Source organism: Dromiciops gliroides, chromosome 3 (assembly GCF_019393635.1).
Source record: "Dromiciops gliroides isolate mDroGli1 chromosome 3, mDroGli1.pri, whole genome shotgun sequence".
NCBI lineage: Eukaryota > Metazoa > Chordata > Mammalia > Microbiotheria > Microbiotheriidae > Dromiciops > Dromiciops gliroides.
The window spans coordinates 435,844,263-435,862,658 of NC_057863.1; the positions used below are offsets into that span (position 1 = coordinate 435,844,263).

General features: G+C 37.8%; 1 protein-coding gene across 6 annotated transcripts in view; it reads left to right on the forward strand.

Moving 5' to 3' along the window:
• NFE2L2 (nuclear factor, erythroid 2 like 2) overlaps positions 1 to 18,396 on the forward strand; it is a 44,949-nt gene that overhangs the window by 14,841 nt on the left and 11,712 nt on the right. Inside the window, exon 1 of one of the 6 annotated variants that reach the window (XM_043994936.1) lies at positions 18,376 to 18,395. The exons of the other annotated variants lie outside the window; for them this stretch is intronic. The gene's annotated coding sequence lies outside the window, so the exon portion shown is untranslated. Of the gene's footprint in view, positions 1 to 18,375; position 18,396 lie in introns of those variants that run through there. 6 annotated transcript variants of the gene reach the window in all.

The following is an 18,396-nucleotide window of genomic DNA, read 5'->3' on the forward strand; positions in this document are numbered from 1 at the left end:
CTCAGCTATGTGTCATCTACAAATTTGATGAACATACTGTCAATGCCTTTATCCAAGTCAGAATATCTAATTAAAAAAACACAAGATTTAGTCTCCCAAGAGAAAAAGTTCTAATATCTTGTGGTTTTTTATGATTCTTCTAACCTCTGAGCTTAGATACTTTCCTGTCTTTGCACATCTGGGCATGTAATCTTCCATTCTTAGATCCTTGTGCATCAGCTCAATTATAAAAGTGAGAAGTTTAGCGTAAATTAATTCCAGGGTCTCTTCTAGGGTTGAAATTCTGAGAATATATTAATTTATTCAGATATAATTAATAAGAACAGAGATATGAACTTTGAATCTGTTTCTATCATAACGAAATAGGATCTTAGTTTGAAGTTGGAAATGAATGAAATCTGATATGTACAGCCTTAGATGGGAATTGTTTTATTCTTATTTGATATAAATATGATTATAAATATATGAAAGTGCTTTGTATACTGAAAAGCATTAAATATAAATTATGTATGCAAATACATGCATGCGATATATGTGTATATTTTCACATGTACACACACATATAAAAGTATTGTTAAATTACTGAAATTCCTGTGGTTAATCCTTCTATTGCTAATGGCTTATTCAGAATCAAAGGAGAAGTTAGTTTTTTAAGGCCCTAGAGTAAAACTAGTACTGAGAATTGTTTACAAACCAGACCCTAATTTTGGTAGCTTTTTCCTTTGACTCATCTGATCTCTACCGTGTGCCAGGCACTGGGATAGCACCATCCTTCTAAAGTTGTTTTTCCCTTTGAAGACCATTTAAACAACCCAGTATTTCTGCTTATCTTTCATGTGGCCTTTATAATAACCAGGATCATTTTATAGCATTCTGAACACTTTGTAATTTGAGAAGTTCTAAGAAATAACCAAGTAATTCATGTTTTGTTAATAATATTACTCAGATTCAAGATTGTAGAGGCTGATATTAACTCTTTGGGGGGGTATTTGAAATTCAGCCTTCTTTGTATTAATATTCCTAATATGTTTGATTTATCCTCAAAGAGTCATTCATTTAGCAAGTGCAAGAGCTTTCTGTTTAATGTAATTTGGCCCTATTAGAGGCTTAATCGCTTTGGAAAAACTATGCTACTGTATATAGTGAAAATTGTGATTCACAGTTTGGTATTCTTTACTTGAGATCCTCTAGTGCCATCTCTTCATTTTATAAATGAGGAAGCTCAGACTGAGGCAGAGCCCCAGGCCTAGAACCTGAATATTCTGTCTCAAAGTCAAATGCTCTTTACTTCCTTGGACTTTTGGATACTGTTTTGTCGACATCAGAAATATAATTGGTGTCAGTAGTGGGTTTTTGTTTTTGTTTTTGTTTTTAGTGAGGCAGTTGGGGTTAAGTGACTTTCCCAGGGTCACACAGCTAGTAAGTGTTAAGTGTCTGAGGCCGGATTTGAACTCAGGTACTCCTGACTCCAGGGCCGGTGCTCTATCCACTGTACCACCTAGCTGCCCCCAATAGTGGTTTTTTAAAATTTCTTCAAAACAGTAGAGAAAAAAACTCAAGGTTTTGGGGCAGTGAGAAAAACAGTTTTATACAGGACATAGTATAAGCAACTTGAGTTGTTAGGCATGTGATATTTTTTGATGGGAAATATAAATTATATTCCTGTGCATAACAGATATCATTTGCATCAGTTTTTGCATTATAGAGGCCAGATGTTGGTTACTCAATGAAATCTAAGTGCGATATGGTTTAGGTGGGGAATTTCCAACTTTTTTGAGAATGAGAACCCTTTTAACATCAAATTTTGTGGTTCCCCCATGATAGCAGTTGCATTCTTTTTATCTATTGATTGTTAAAGTATGTGATACAGTTTCAGATTCATAGTTGTTTTTTATTTCATTTTATCACACAAAACAAATACATTTGGAAAGCAGTAATATATATGCATGAGATACTCAGCCTTAAGTTTGCTTATTATATGAACCATACTGCATATTTTGTTGGAACAAAATCAAGATAAAAATGGCAATGTTTAATTAATATTTAGACTCACAGACCCACGGTAATAACTCTGTGGCCAACTGAAAACCTCTTGTATAGAGTCCTTAACTGGGAGTCCATTTGTGTGTTTAGAACCTAATTCTGTCATTGCTTCCCTTTATGATTTTGAACCAGCCTCTCAGACTGTGTGGCCTTCATTCTTCCTACTCTGAACTGAAGTAGTTGAACTAGATGATTTCTAAGGGCCTGTCCATTCTGACATTTTTCCCAAATTTTCACCGAGGTACGGTCTTTTTCTCAAGCTCAAAGATAGTGAATCCTAAACAGAAATGGTTTTCTTCCATATAGGACAATATTGTGAATTTGAAACTCCTCAAGCATTGTGTTGTTCTGTTCCAGGAATCTTGTCCTGTGAAATCTGTGAGCTTGTCTTTTTACTATATTGATAACTTATTTCAATATAATTTTTTTTCATAATCCTACATATTTCATTCTGTGCATTTAAAAACTTTTTTTTGAGAAAGGGTCCATAAATTTAACCAGAGTCAAAACAATTTGTCTATGACACACAAAAATAGTAAAGAACCTTTGTTCTATATTGTTAAGGGCTAAAATTCTAGCTAGTCTGTCTAAAATATCTAATGAGTGGTCGCCAATAAATTATAAGCTTTAGCAAGAGTTAGACTTTTAAGCATTTATTAAGGAGAATAAGAATTTGGTAAAGAGAGAGAGAGAAAGGCCTAGATTCCTATCTATTAAAGGGAGAGCACATTTCTAGCTCCCATCTCCACCAGAGTCCAGAGGAAAGAGCACGAGACTCAGCGCCAGTCTCTTCCTTCCTCCTCCCACTAGCCCGCGTCAGGAAGTGACGCCAAAGAAAAGACTCCTGGTCTTGCCCTCAAAGACCTTCGCTTCATGGGTGAAACTCTTCTACAGTAAGTCTCCAGCAGGTGGCGTCATTCCAATCGTTACAGTCCCCCCTGTTGTTCCTCAAGAAACAAAATGTTTCCTTGACGGAACAGTAAAAAGAATATAATAACTATTGCTAACTAATAATATGTGAACAACAATATAGAAAAGGAAGAGAGGAAAGTTTTGTCCAGAGGGGCGATTTTTTTTTTGTCCTCATGAACCGACGCTTTGACATTAGTCTTGCAAAGGGAGGGCCTCTGCAGAGAATACATGTTACAGATGGTGTATATTATAACAGAAAGAGAAAAAAAACAACAAAAACAACAAATCAAAACTGTTCATTTAAAGTCTCTGAAAGTCTTTTCTCAGATGTCCTCTAGGTGTAGTCGTGGAATGGAAGTCTTTTCAGGGGTTGATGTGTGGATGCTGGTAATCAGCCAGGAAAATTTCCTACAAAATTGAGCTTAACACAACTTTAAAATAGCTTTTTTATCTTTGTTTCATCACCTTTTGCATCATCTGCCTAATTATCCTCATGCCATTATGAGAAATTACAAATCTAATATAATTGGTAACAGATGTCAAGGCCAAATTCAACACTGTTATTTATCATGACATCTGAGATAATTATGGGGGTTACCATAAAAGAACAGAGAAATGATGGGATATGAGGTGGATGGAATATATGACCATGCCACCGAACATATTGGAAAAAACTGAGTCAGACTTAATCAGATGCATGGGATTGAGATGTCCATGGCATCAGGCATATAGGAGGGAGCATAGAAGCCAGGTGTAGAAGTGAGATGGGTGGGATCAATACTTCCAGCCATCTGTACAATGTTGTGGGGAAAAATAAAATAAAATATTAAACCAAGAGAATCCAACCTCAACATTAGTCAAAAGCCGTTCCCTCGGCCATACCTTGACTTCATGCATGTCTCCCCTCATGTGACAGTTCAGTGTCTGCTCTTGCATGTATTCCTCTTGTGATTGGATGGCATCTTGGCCAACTGGCATCTGATAACTCAGAATAATGGCAATTAATGTCTTAAATGATAAATTCCCATAATTTAAAATCTCATATGGATTTAAAAATTGAGGATAATAAATGATTGCAAAAAATGTGAATACATCTTGACTCAGAACACAATATATAATTATGCAACAATTTCAAATAATACCCCTTTTTTTTTACTTAGTATACAATTACTTTTGTGAAAAATCAGAACATATTTGAATACAAGTTAAAGCACAACACAATCTCAAAGACAACTTTTACAAATGTTCCTCTCTTTTTTTTTTTTTGAATATGCTTATCAAAAATAATACTTCTAGAATCAATTTACACTTGCCATGGCAAACAATTTGCCAGGGAAATACTTTAAAGAGTTTGATCAAATAATCAGTTGAGAAAAAATAACAAAAACAAACAACCCAGAATATGGGAGCACAATACTCCTAGAATTAACATTGTATTATGAAATCAAAACCATCTTGCAATGTTTCAAAATTAGAGAGATGAATAAATAGAAAAAAAATGCACATGGAACAATAAAAGACAATGAAATTCAAACTAGGGAAATCTAAATGAATATGAACTTAATAAGAGTATTATAAAATATAAACTTGATCACATGACTAAAAAGCTTTTACAAATATTCTCCTTGTTTTAAAAACTAAGTATAAAATACAATCTCAAAAGCATGAAAATCTCTATAAAAATAAACCCATACCATTAATTTCAAAATGTAGATGTAATAGCATAGAAATCCTATGTAACCTCTGAACTGACATTAATAATCTGAGTGAAGTTAGAACACTTTTGATTCCGATATCTAAAATCCCCAATACTCATATCAATACCTTGCTGCTTACTTCTACATTTCTGTAAAATATATACCCTTCCATGGCAAAAGAAGCGGAGTCTTGAAGTATGGTGATGATTGTCATTCTTATTCAGCTTAAGTTTTTCTTCTTTAACCCCTCTATATTGTCTGTCAGTCTTTTCACCATACAAATGCTTTATAATATTACTAATTAAAGACAAAAGCAGGTTAGCAAAATTACGAACAAAACGGGCATATGTGGAACTTAAAGGGCTTTCTAAGGTTGTCTCAGAAGCACAGCCAGGCTGGGGAAGGGCTGAGCCTGAAGCTGCAAATGTAGTTAGAGAAAGTTGCACATGAGCATGAGATTTCTGGACTTCCCAGGCCAGGGAAGCAATGGGCTTGGCCATGGGAGGAGTAGAGGGTGGGGTCTGGAGAGGAGGGGAGGGACCAGAGCAATTTGAATCAGACTTGATTTTGAATTCAGGCCTGGATTCCTCTTCCCCCACTTTGCCTCCAGGTGCTAGGGGATTAAAAGCTTCTAGGGGGTGGGTCATTGCCTCCAGGCATGCAAAATTAAAGCAACAATTAGTGTTAGAACTGGGAAAAGCTGCGGGAATCTCTTCAGGTTTCTCTGAAAAAGCATGGTTGGGAGAGGGGGAGATATTTCCTTGTGTGAGTAAGTTGCTGGCTCTTCTAACAAAAATAAAAAGAAAAATAGAAAATCCACAAAAACAAAGCATTAACATGATCTTATCCTCCATTTGTCTGGTTAAACAGACTAAACTCAAAAATAGGGTAATTAGGGAGTTTAAAAGGTCCATTTGAAAAAATTTAAAGGGAAAACACAGCTAGTACGCCAGTATTTAGCAGTTAAAGGGAGAGGGAGGGGAAATTTCTTACCCAACCAGAAGATCAGAAGACTGAGGTTTAGCTTTCCTCTTCGTGGTCAGCCATCTGTTAAGGGCTAAAATTCTAGCTAGTCTGTCTAAAATATCTAATGAGTGGTCGCCAATAAATTATAAGCTTTAGCAAGAGTTAGACTTTTAAGCATTTATTAAGGAGAATAAGAATTTGGTAAAGAGAGAGAGAAAGGCCTAGATTCCTATCTATTAAAGGGAGAGCACATTTCTAGCTCCCTTTTCCACCAGAGTCCAGAGGAAAGAGCACGAGACTCAGCGCCAGTCTCTTCCTTCCTCCTCCCACTAGCCTGCGTCAGGAAGTGACGCCAAAGAAAAGACTCCTGGTCTTGCCCTCAAAGACCTTCGCTTCATGGGTGAAACTCTTCTACAGTAAGTCTCCAGCAGGTGGCGTCATTCCAATCGTTACAATATTTACCATTTTAGTTTTTTTGCCTGTGATAAGACTTTGGAAATGTTTATAATTTTTAAAATTAGAGTCAGAATGTCTTCCACCAAAATTTAACTTAAACTATACACAAATAAAATTCTTCAGTGAACTTTCGGAGTTAAAAAAAATCACTATATGTTTGCATGAACCAATATTTTTGTGGTGTTTGTACCATGCGCCAGAATAGCCTTTTAGGGTGGCTTTAATGACCTGTACCCTGGGTCTTGGACTGTATCTCACATACGACATTCCATCTCCTAACTTTATGTATCTTTACTGGCTGCCCCTCCCACCCCCATCCCTGTCCTAGGAATTCTCTCCCTTCTCATCACTGCCTTCCTTCAGGTTCTAGCTAAAACCCACCTTCTTTAAAAAGCCTACCTCAGCCCCCCTTTAATAGTAATCCTTTCCCTTTGTTGATTATCTCCAATTTATTCTATATATTTCTTATTTGTATGTAGTTTTTTATATATTGTCTCCTCTGTTAGACTGAGAACCTCATTTCTTTTAGTTGTCCTTACATCCCCAGCACTTGGTATGGTTCTTTGCACTTAGAAAAATTCTTACTGGGGCCACTAGGTGGCGCAGTGGATAAAGGTATGGGCCCTGGATTCAGGAGGACCTGAGTTCAAATGTGCTCCCAGACACTTGACACTTACTAGCTGTGTGACCTTGGGCAAGTCACTTAACCCTCATTGCCCCCACCAAAAAAAAAGGTTCTTTCTGAATGAGCCACCATTGCTCTTAGTAATAGTAACATTGGTTTAAAGTTCTTTATAATGGTTAATTTAATAAGGATATTAAGTTATGCTGGAAACTGCTTCATGTCCATATGATTATTAAATAAAATTAATGGTTAAATGGTCTGTGTCTGAGAAATGTTCTTAATAAGAATATGTTAAAACTGTCTTATAAAGGGGGCGACACATTAGAGGTCACACCTGTTCCTTCTTATCCTAGAGCAGTTAAGACTTGTCCTATACACCTGGGTCTCCTGATGTCTGATATAGGCCTCTTTCTGTTATTTTGTCCTCTTTTTCATGTTCCACAAGGGGCTATTAAGTAGGTCAACCTTAATTTGGCCTTCCTCTTAACAAAAGATAAGACATTAAATAGTGAAGTTTTGTATATTTTATTTTTAAAAGTAATTTTTATTTTATTCTCATTTTAGAGAATATCATGTTTTGAGTTTTTTTTCACTTTTTTTTTTTGGTAAGGCAATTGGGGTTAAGTGACTTGCCTAGGGTCACACAGCTAGTTAAGTATCTGAGGTCGAACTTGAACTCAGGTCCTCCTGAATCCAGGGCCGGTGCTCTATCCACTGCGCCATCTAGCTGCCCCTAGGTTTTTCACTTTAAAATTTAAAATGAAACTTGTTTATCTTTATAGCACTTGTGCAGGAATCTATGTTGCATGATAGATAGATGGATGGATGGATGGATACTAGGTATATATAGACTGTTTCTTTTCTTCTTTTTTTTTTTTTAGTGAGGCAATTGGGGTTAAGTGACTTGCCCAGGGTCACACAGCTAGTAAGTGTTAAGTGTCTGAGGCCGGATTTGAACTCAAGTACTCCTGACTCCAAGGCCGGTGCTCTATCCACTGCACCACCTAGCTGCCCGACTGTTTCTAAAATGAACATCTGTCTGTCTATCTATCTATAAATCTGTTCATTTTAGAAATAGTCTACAGAGAGATGTCTGGTCCAGAACAGTTATACATCTTGGTGACTGAGTAAATACTGTTCAATTGTTGTTTTTGTGAGTGAATTTTTCTTTGCTCTCTCTTCAGTTTTAACCTTGAAGGATAATGTAGACCCAATTTGAAATGGTGCTAGTACTTTATAATTGCTCTTATTTAATTAAACCTAATAGTCCATTGCTCATTTAACACCAATCTACTGTTCACATATGCCTTGTACTGTGCTAGAGATACTCCTGAAAGCTACCAAAGAAGATAGATATATGCCAGACCTCCAAGGGAACATTATCCTGTTGAGAAATTTAGGAAAGTCAGAATGAAATAGAGTGAGGGTGATCATTTTCTTTAAAAAAGATGATTTACTCTACAAAGAATTTACCATAAAAATTCTTTAAAAGACTGAACTTCCTTAGTACAACTTTTCACAAACATTACTGTTAAATAGTGTACACGTACATATGTGAGAGTAACTGAATCTGTATATATTTTTGAAGCACTTTATTTTTACCATTTATGAAAAAAATATTTGAACTTAATAGATTAGGACTCAAGTGAGATTTCTTTTTCTCCGAATTGGAATGAGCATTCATGAACAGGAAGAGTTGTGGGATACATTTTTGACCACCACTTTGGCCTAATTCAATTCCGTCGTTTTTACAGATGAGAAAACTGAAAACTGGAGAGGGAAAATAACTTACCCAAACTTGTATCAGCTGTAAGTAAAAGAGACACACTTTAAACCCAGGTCCTTTTGCCACCAAATACAGTGAGTGGTTTTTCCATTACTACGCTGATGCTTCATGAAGAATAGTCACATATCTGGTGTATTAATTTCCCCCCCAGAACAGCCCTGACAGGTAGTAATCTGCTTGTTACATAAAGGTAGTTTAAACATTTTAAATTGGGGAAGAAAATAATTACCAACCTCTCTTACCTTGTTAGTAATCTTGAGTGAAATGCATAAATAATAGAAGGAAGTTGTCTTTTCATGATTAGATGTCTCCTTGGTGTTGGGACAATGGAAAATGGTCAAAAGAACTGAAAGTGGGAGACAAAAGAATGAGGCTTGATAGATTATAGAATTAAAAAAAAATCTTTGCCTCCTCATCTCTTTTTTCCTTAGTTTTACTAGAGTTAGATCATTGGAAACCAGAGTTTTGCTATTTGTAGAGTGGAAATACTATAAATATGACAATATACTTTACTTTTGTCATCCATCAGTGATTCCTCAGCATAAAAGCTCCATTAATTCTCTTTTGATATTATTCCATTATAAACAATGTCATTACCAAGAAATTGAAAAGCTTCAGCCAATGGCCTACTATTTTCAGTAATATTTAATGTAATATACAGTCTGGTACAACAAGGAACTGAACAAACCCTAGGTTTCACTATGATTCTTTGCAATATGGTATAAGAATTTTGTGTTTTGATTGTTCAGAGAGATAGATTTCATCATCCTAAAAAGAAACAGTCAAATTATTTGCTTGTCAACTCTGCACCCAATTTACTCTATCTCGTGGGCGCTGGCGAGCTCTCTCTCCCTCTCTCTCTCTCCCTCTCTCTCTCTCCCTCTCTCTCTCTCCCTCTCTCTCTCCTTCCCTCCCTCCCTCCTCCCCTTTTATCTCTCCCTCTCCCCTCCCCCCTACTCCATTCAAGCATTAGGATATTAATCAACTGGGAAAATAACTTTGAATTATTATCATTTTAGAGCAGAAAAGAGAATCTAGTTTAGTGATATCAAAAAAAAATGCCATGTTTGTTTTTAAGATCACTAATCTATGTGTGCTATGATATAAATATTTGTCTTTCCACAAAAAATTAATTTTATTTCTTATATTCAGTAGGGCAAAGGTCTTCGTACTGTGTCTTGAAGTAGCTATAAACAGTTTAGTGTCACCAGGGATCTTATGACACGATTAATTCTAGTTATTTACAGGCTTGGCACTAGACCTTAACTCTACTGCATCCTTCTTGGTCCAGCATTTTTACCACTATCTCAAACTACTTCCTTAATTTTTTTTTAACCTAATAAGGGAACTGTCAGGTCCCATGGGCAACTGTTCTACCATTTGTAGTCCTAAGGAGTTGCCCGGGGCCCTAAGAGATCTAGACTTACTCTGAGACACACTCCTCTGTGAGAAGAGACATGGCCTTGGGCAAGTCACTTCACTTCTTGGGGAATGTTTCCTCATTGTTAAAAGAGGGAGTGGGGAAAAGACTATGTGATTTAAGCCCCTCCCAACTTCAATCCTATGACTCACCAAACCAGTGGCCTGCGATTAGGGCTATTCAAGGTATCATGGTCAATAACTAAGCAACTCACTGTTAATCTGGTAAATTGACTAGAGTATGGGTTTGAGGAGTTCTTGACGTGTTCCCAATAGGGCCCAGACAGTTTGATTCTCTGAGCATGTGTAAAAAGTACCCATTCATATGTTTATTCACCTGATCCTTATAGCAACCCTGTGAGGTGAGTTAAATGCTGTAATTTTCCCCATATTAGTGTTTAGTAGTTTCAGTAGTGTCTGACTCTTGGTGACCCCATTTGAGGTTTTCTTGGCAAAGATGCTGGAGTGGTTTGCCATTTCCTTCTGCTCACTTCACAGATCAGCAAACTGATGAAAACAGGAGTAAGTGACTTGCCAAGATCACATAGCTAGTAAGTGTAAAATTTGAAGTTGGAGTCAGGAAGATGTCTTCCTGACTTCCGACCTGACACTGTCCACTGCACCCACCTAGCAGCCCTAGATGAGAAAACTGAGGCAGGCAGCAGCTAAATGACCTGCGGGGGTCACACACCTAAGCAGGTATCTGAGGCTGGATTTCAGCTCGGCTTAATGATTCCACATCCAGCATTCTTACCCACCAAAGCTTCCTACCAGCTGTGAATCACTAGTTGGATGGCTGACAACCAAAGACCTTTTTCATTAGTGGTGATGAATCTATCTAGGAAGTACATGATCTATTTATAGGTTGGTAGTTACTTTTTTTTTAAGTGAGGCAATTGGGGTTAAGTGACTTGCCCAGGGTCACACAGCTAGTAAGTGTTAAGTGTCTGAGGCTGGATTTGAACTCAGGTACTCCTGACTCCAGGGCTGGTGCTCTATCCACTGCACCACCTAGCTGCCCTTGTAGTTACTTTTACACAGGGAAGGTAACTCCAGAATGGTAAAGTGGGTTGCTTTCATTGAGCTGGGCAGATCTTACTAGGTAATCACAACTCTCCCCTACATATGTCTTTTCTTTATTATGAGTACTGTCAGCAGTACTTTGTTCAAATATAAAAGCCTCTTTTATAATGCTAGGTGTATAACCTTCAAAGCATAAATAAGAATGATGTACTTGTGGCAGATGGCACTAACCCGCTCTTTCAAAAATGCGCTGCCAACTACAGTTTCTTTTTCTGGTCGAGATACATATTTTCATCCTGAAAATGATTTGTGTTGGATAGTTGGATCATCATCTGGTTATAACTTTAGCTTTGTATTGTGCTGCAGTAATTTACTAGACAGCATGATGAGCATGTGTTATAAATTGGCAGGATCATAATTCATAGATCATTGAGTCATCACCAAGGAAATGTCTTTGTAAACTAGGAAGCAGTATGTGAAAATACCTGTATATAGTAACATGCCAGGTTAAGTATAGCTAGACTACTTTATAATTGAAGAACAGATTACCCACCTCCAGAAAGAAAAGAGTTGAGTGGGAAAGATGTTTTTCAGTTTATTAAATTAACTGATTTGTTTTAGGAAATTGCCTTGCATTTGTTCATATAAACCTGAGAATTTTTATGTTGTTAACCTATTTGGGGAAGACTTTACAAAAACAAAAGGAAACTTTAAGTCTCCAAGGTTCTTAGTCTCCTGAGATCATTGCTGTGTTGTTGACACAGTTCAGTTATTTCTAAATACAATACTTTTGAAAATAAATATTCACCACTAACTTGCAACAGATAGGCAGTAGAGAGAACATTTGGGCTAAGGATAGAAAATCCTGCATCCTGGCCTTGGCTTTGTAATTCATTAACTCACTCTGTGACCTTGACCTTGCTCACCTCATAACCTTGATTTGCTTTTCTGTCAAATTGAACAAACTTGGATAGTCTCTTAAGTCCCCTCCACCTCTCACATTCTTTCATTCTCTATGATTCCATGTGCAATGTACTGACTGTTTTGGGCACTGAAGGAAATACCAAAAAGTAAATAAGACATAGTCATGGAGGACCATGGGATCCTCAGAAGAAATCTAGTTCAACCCCATTTTTTGACAAATGAGCCATGGTCACACAAATGGTAAATGGCAGGGCCAGGATTTGAATTCTGGTCCTCTCCAATGCTAAATCTAATGCTATTTCTACTTTACCATGCTGCCTTCTGTCTCTCAAGAAACTTTATGCTAGGAAGTTTTTCCTGGTGATTGCATTTAGTTTTGTTTTTTTTAAATCATGTCCTTTATTTCCTATTGCATCAGTATAATGAGGAATTGTCAAACTAAATAAATCAAGCCAAAATATCTCAATAGGTTTACCCCTTGATTAATAAAATAATTAAATTCTATTCCATATGTGAGAAGGCTATAATAGTGCTCACATACTTACCCTTACTGTTTTTTTTTTTTTTTGTGAGGCAATTGGGGTTAAGTGACTTGCCCAGGGTCACACAGCTAGTAAGTGTTAAGTGTCTGAGGCCGGATTTGAACTCAGGTACTCCTGACTCCAGAGCCGGTGCTTTATCCACTGCACCACCTAGCTGCCCCTACCCTTACTGTTAATTTAATCTAGGATGTAATTGTTTTTGGAAGCAAAAAAATTATTTAAATAGAAGCCATTTTCTCTTTTAACCCTCTTCCATCGCCTCCTTCCATTTTTGATCATTTTCTGGTGTGTTTATATTTGTGCGTATGTGTATATTTACATATGTATGTATATAATTCAGAGAAATGATTTGTTTGTAGAAACCATACTTGCTCTGGGACTAAAAATTAAAGGTTGGCTTATAGGGGAGGGGAGGGGAGGACATGTCAATGGCTTCCTAAAATAAGTTTTCACAACAGTTGAAAGTAGAATTGTTTGTGGGGGCAGCTAAATGGCGCAGTGGATAAAGCACCAGCCCTGGATTCAGGAGTACCTGAGTTCAAATCCGGCCGCAGACACTTGACACTAGCTGTGTGACCCTGGGCAAGTCACTTAACCCTCATTGACCCACAAAAAAAAAAATAGAGTTGTGTGAATCATACTCTGATATTGGGAAGTATAGTTTGAACATTTACAATCCCAGAAAGAAATCTTCCTTAAATTTTTGTAACCATTTAAGTCTTTAGGAAGACTTACTAGGAGCCCTACCACCAGGAGGTAGGATTTATATACATCATCTGTTACATCCCAATTTTGCAGAAATAGTTGAGCAATTTATACTGGAAAGGGTTTTTTTGTTTGTTTTGGGGGTTTTTTTGTTTGTTTTGTGGGGCAGTGAGAGTTGAGTCACTTGCCCAGGGTCACACAGCTAGTGTCAGGTGTCTGAGGTCACATTTGAACTCAGGTTCTCCTGATTCCAGGGCCAGTGCTTTATCTACTGCGACACCTAGCTGCCCTTTAGAAAAGGTTTTTTAAAAATCAACCAAATGAAAAAGGACTTTAATACCTGATACACTTACATCCTTTTTAGTAACCGTGGTTTTAAATAGAGATCACCCCAGGCAATGTTTTACTAGCCAATTAGGCCACAAAAGGCATGATATAGATTGACAAAACCTATGAAGTTGTTTCTAAGGTCCTGCCTAACTTGGAATTTTAGAGGAAATCAAGCCTACTTTAATTTTTAAATTGTCAGTTAATTATTTTTGTTACATAATTTTATATAAAATTTTAGAAGAAAAAATATTGCTATAATCATAATTTTTTCCCACCAGACCCCTATTCACATAAAATAGAATAATATGACACAAGTTCTACAACAGACAGTTTGGAAAACACTGCCCCCAGGAGGGGGGAAAAGGCTTAAAAACCAAATGCACTGAAAGCTCTTGAGGGAAATGTCAGTTTGAAAACAGGCATAGACTGAGGTTCCTAAGTGTTATGCTGCAGAAATGGAGAGAGCAGTTTGCATATACTGTTGTATACATCAAGGCTTCTTAAACTTTTTCCACTCATGACTCCTTTTCACCCCAAAAATTTTTACACGACCCCAGCTATGTAGGTATATAAAATAGGTACATATAACTTTTTACTGTTGCCAGATTTTTCACGACCCCCACATTCAGTTATTTGATCCCATGTGGGATTGAGACCCACAGTTTAAGGAGCTTGAGTATACATCACTTCTTGTAGACCATTGCAACAGCTTTCTAATTGGACTCCCTTGCCTCAGGTGTCCTTTCTACTACAATCCATCCTCCTAAACTTCCAAAATGATTTTCCTATTGAGCTCAATGCTATGATACAACAAAAATAAACTACTCTCTACCCTCAACTATCTTACCCTCTATAAGGGGGAAACAAAATGTACATATATAAGTAGATACAAAATACATACAAAGTAAGCACATGGAATTTGGGGGGGATCAGCACTGTTATGTGGGGGGAAGGGGAGTCAGGAAAGGCCTCATGTGAGAGGTACACTGACATTTGAAAGATTTGGGGCAATGGTGAGGTAAGGCATCTAGGTAGCACAGTGGATAGAGTGCCAGGCTTGGAGTCAGGAAGATTCATTATTCTGAGTTCAAATCTGGCCTCAGACACTTAACAGCTGTATGACCCAGGGCAAGTCACTTAACCCTGTTTGCCTCAGTTTTTTCATCTGTAAAATATGTTGGAGTAGGAAATGGCAAAACCACTCCAGCCTCTTTGCCAAGGAAACCCCAAATGGGGTCACGGAGAGCCAGACGTGACTGAAAAAAGATGAGGTAGAAGAGTATTTTCAAACGTGGGAGAAAACTTGGATTTTCAAAGGGAAATCCTTGGGTTTCCTCATTATTGGGGGTGCGGAGGTCTGATGAATTCCCTCCTAACTTAAAAGCAAAACACTAAATGAAACCTGTTTATAATTCATTTCACAATTACTTTCCATGGGATTAGTTTGTTTGAAAATTTACTTAGACTTCTTCCCTTAATCCTCCTCCTTCCATCTTTTAGCACCATCTGCCTTGAACCTGTCCACAGTGGAGTGGGGCTTGCGGGGAGGAATTCAACTGCATGGAAAGGACTGGTGTAGTGGAGATTATATATTCAGGGCCTTTCTCTATCTTTGTTTATCCTACTGCAAAGATGTTTGTTTAAAAGCAGTAAGAGTTAATCGTCCAACTTCACAATGCAGGCAGTTTCCTCATAAAATGTGTAACAGATTACACAGATGGCAAGTGCTGATATATAAATTTTAAACGAATATTTCCAATGGGGCCAGATGGTAGTTTAACATGAATTGTTGAACATTTATGCTTATCTTATTAAAATTATCTTCTTTTGTCTAAACCAAGCTAGCAGTGTGGTTTGGAACAGATTCTGTAACAACATATCACCAAAAGAACCCCCCCCCCAAAAAAAAGACTGAGTGCCAGCCAGTATTTGCTCCATATGCCATCTGAAAAGGAAGGAGGCCTAAGCTTGATTACACTTAACAAGTCAGTCATGTATTTTTACTGAAATCAAGGAAACGCCTATCAGAATTCTTAGAAAACTCTCTACATTCATTTTTCTCTTCAGAACTTATCTAGGTATTACATCCTACTGATTCCATAGAGTGCACCCTGAATCTTTTGATACTGTGGAGAGGTAAAGACAGGGCTACTTCATTTTCACACGTTTCTATACAGATGGTAGGGTAGTTTTAGTTCTTCCCTTGGTATTTCCCTTTCCCCACCCTTCCCCAGCTAGCCTCCTGGAGTGTTTTGCCGTGATTATTATGTCCTTCTGGGTGATGCAAGAACTTTGAAAAGAGCACAGTCATGTTCTCAGCCCATACTGCCTCTTGCCGGAAACACTCCCTATTTAGGAGAGCATCAGAGCCAGTAACTGATATGTGTGAGGGAGTATATGAGCACATAGAACAAAATATGGAAATAAGTTTTAAAAAACACGAATTTTTTTTGCACCAAAATTTTTAAAACATGCTTGTCATATTGTACAGGGGATCTTTTTTTTTTTTTTAAGGTATTGGATTAGATTGAAGTGCCTCTATATACTCTTACAACTCTGACATGAATCCAGGTTTTCTTGTATTGATTTTCCAAAATACTCAAAGCATTTTAAGATCTACCATCCCATAAGATAAGTAGGAAGTAGGTAGTATCATTCCTATTTTTACAGAGAAAGAGAGACAGAGACAGACACTATGGTATGATGGGATTTTGAGTGTTTACATTCATTCCTTTGGTTCTGTCTGTGCTGGGCACATAGCCGATTCTTTTTTTTTTTCTTTTTTTTTTGGCTGGGGCAATGGGGGTTAAGTGACTTGCCCAGGGTCACACAGCTAGTAAGTGTCAAGTGTCTTCGGCCGGATTTGAACTCAGGTCCTCCTGAATCCAGAGCAGGTGCTTTATCCACTGTGCCACCTAGCTGCCCCCATAGTAGATTCTTAACACAAGGAATGCCTTCCTAATCAAAATTAACAGTGGTAGGATTTGCACTTGTGGAAAAAAGTAATGTTGGTTAACCAGTAGTGGACCTGGAACTAAACCAGGTCCCTTGACATCTTTTTTTTTTGTTTGTTTGTTTGTTTGTTTTTTTTTTTTTTTTTTTTTTAGTGAGGCAATTGGGGTTAAGTGACTTGCCCAGGGTCACACAGCTAGTAAGTGTTAAGTGTCTGAGGCCGGATTTGAACTCAGGTACTCCTGAATCCAGGGCCGGTGCTCTATCCACTGCGCCATCTAGCTGCCCCCATAGTAGATTCTTAACACAAGGAATGCCTTCCTAATCAAAATTAACAGTGGTAGGATTTGCACTTGTGGAAAAAAGTAATGTTGGTTAACCAGTAGTGGACCTGGAACTAAACCAGGTCCCTTGACATCTAATCCAGTACAGCATACTGTGTCAGGCCTAATTATTACAGAATCACTATTGAGAGTTGGGAGGCACCTCAGTGACCTATGCATAAACTCAGGAATAAGAAACAAGACCCCAACTGTTTAGAATCTGGAAATAGGAGGCTCTTTCTTGTCTTTTAGAAACCTCTTCTTCTCCCCACCTTTCCCTCTCTCCAAATTGCCTCTCTTGTTCCCCATCTCCCCACTCATGAGTATATACACACACTACATATATGGTAGAGATGTTTATATGCTTAGATATATTTTATATCAAGAACAAATTAACTATAAAATTACACTAGCATGTAGTTCTAAAATTCAACAGATTATGGAGTCTGGGAGATTTGGGGTTTTAACTGTACCAGATTTTAAATGTGCTAGGATTATACTGAAGCCAAAAATTGCTCCGAATGTGAATAAGGTTCTAGATGTGTGTTCTATCTTCCAACGAGCCAGGATGCCTCTAAGTTTGGTGGCCTGGCCCTGCTTCTGAGACTAAAAATAGCTTGACTGCTTGCTGAAATAATTGTTAATTTTAGCCTTGGGAAGGTTGGGACTGGGACTGGGACTGGGGCTAGATGCACTTATTAGGGCAACTAAACAAAACCAAAAGTCAGCGAGGTTGGTCATTAGTTCTTATCTACTTTACTCCTCCCATCAAAGTGAATTCTCCATGCTCCATCATTATGTCCTTATTCCCCTTCTCCTCCACACTGCATCAAAGCTACCATTCTCTCAGTGAGTTAACCTAAGCTAGCAGTTAATAGGAAAGTATCTGACTCATACTAGTATGACACTAATACAGTTACTTTGATTTGCAAAATGCTTTACTTATGTTATCTCAGTTGAGTCTCACAACAAACCTGTGAATAGATGTTTTCATTATTTCCATTTTACAGATGGGAGAAACTGAGGCTAAGTGTCTTGCCCAGCATCACATAGCTAGTGAGTGAGGCACGATTTGAGTCTTCCTGACTCTTAAGTGCTCTGTCCATTGTGCTACCTATCAGCATGAGGAAGATATTTTTGGGTGGGAAACCTCATTAGTGTTAATTAAATCACTATCTAGGCCACAGGTTATTTTAACATAGAAGTCCAGACCTGAACACCGTGTGATCTCCCAGTTAAATCAAATGAAAGTACTTTTTCCTCATTATCTCTCTACTCATGGTTCCCAAATCTATATATCTAGCTCTGACCTTGCTAACAAGTGCCGGTCCTATATTTCTAGTTGCTTATTGGACTCCTTTCTGTCACCTCAAACTCAGCATAAGTAAAACTGAACTTAGCACCCTCCCCTTACCTCTGAAAAAACAATAAAAATACACACATTGGGGGCAGCTAGGTGGCCCAGTGGATAAAATACCAGCCCTGGATTCAGGAGTACCTGAGTTCAAATCCAGCCTCAGACACTTGACACTTACTAGCTGTGTGACCCTGGGCAAGTCACTTAACCCCCATTGGCCCCCCCCCCCCCAAATACACACATTACTTTTCCAGATTTCTCACTGGAGTTTGAAATCTCAAGACTGTTCTTTTCTCTTTTCCTATTCAGCTCCTGTATCCACCCACGTACCAAGGG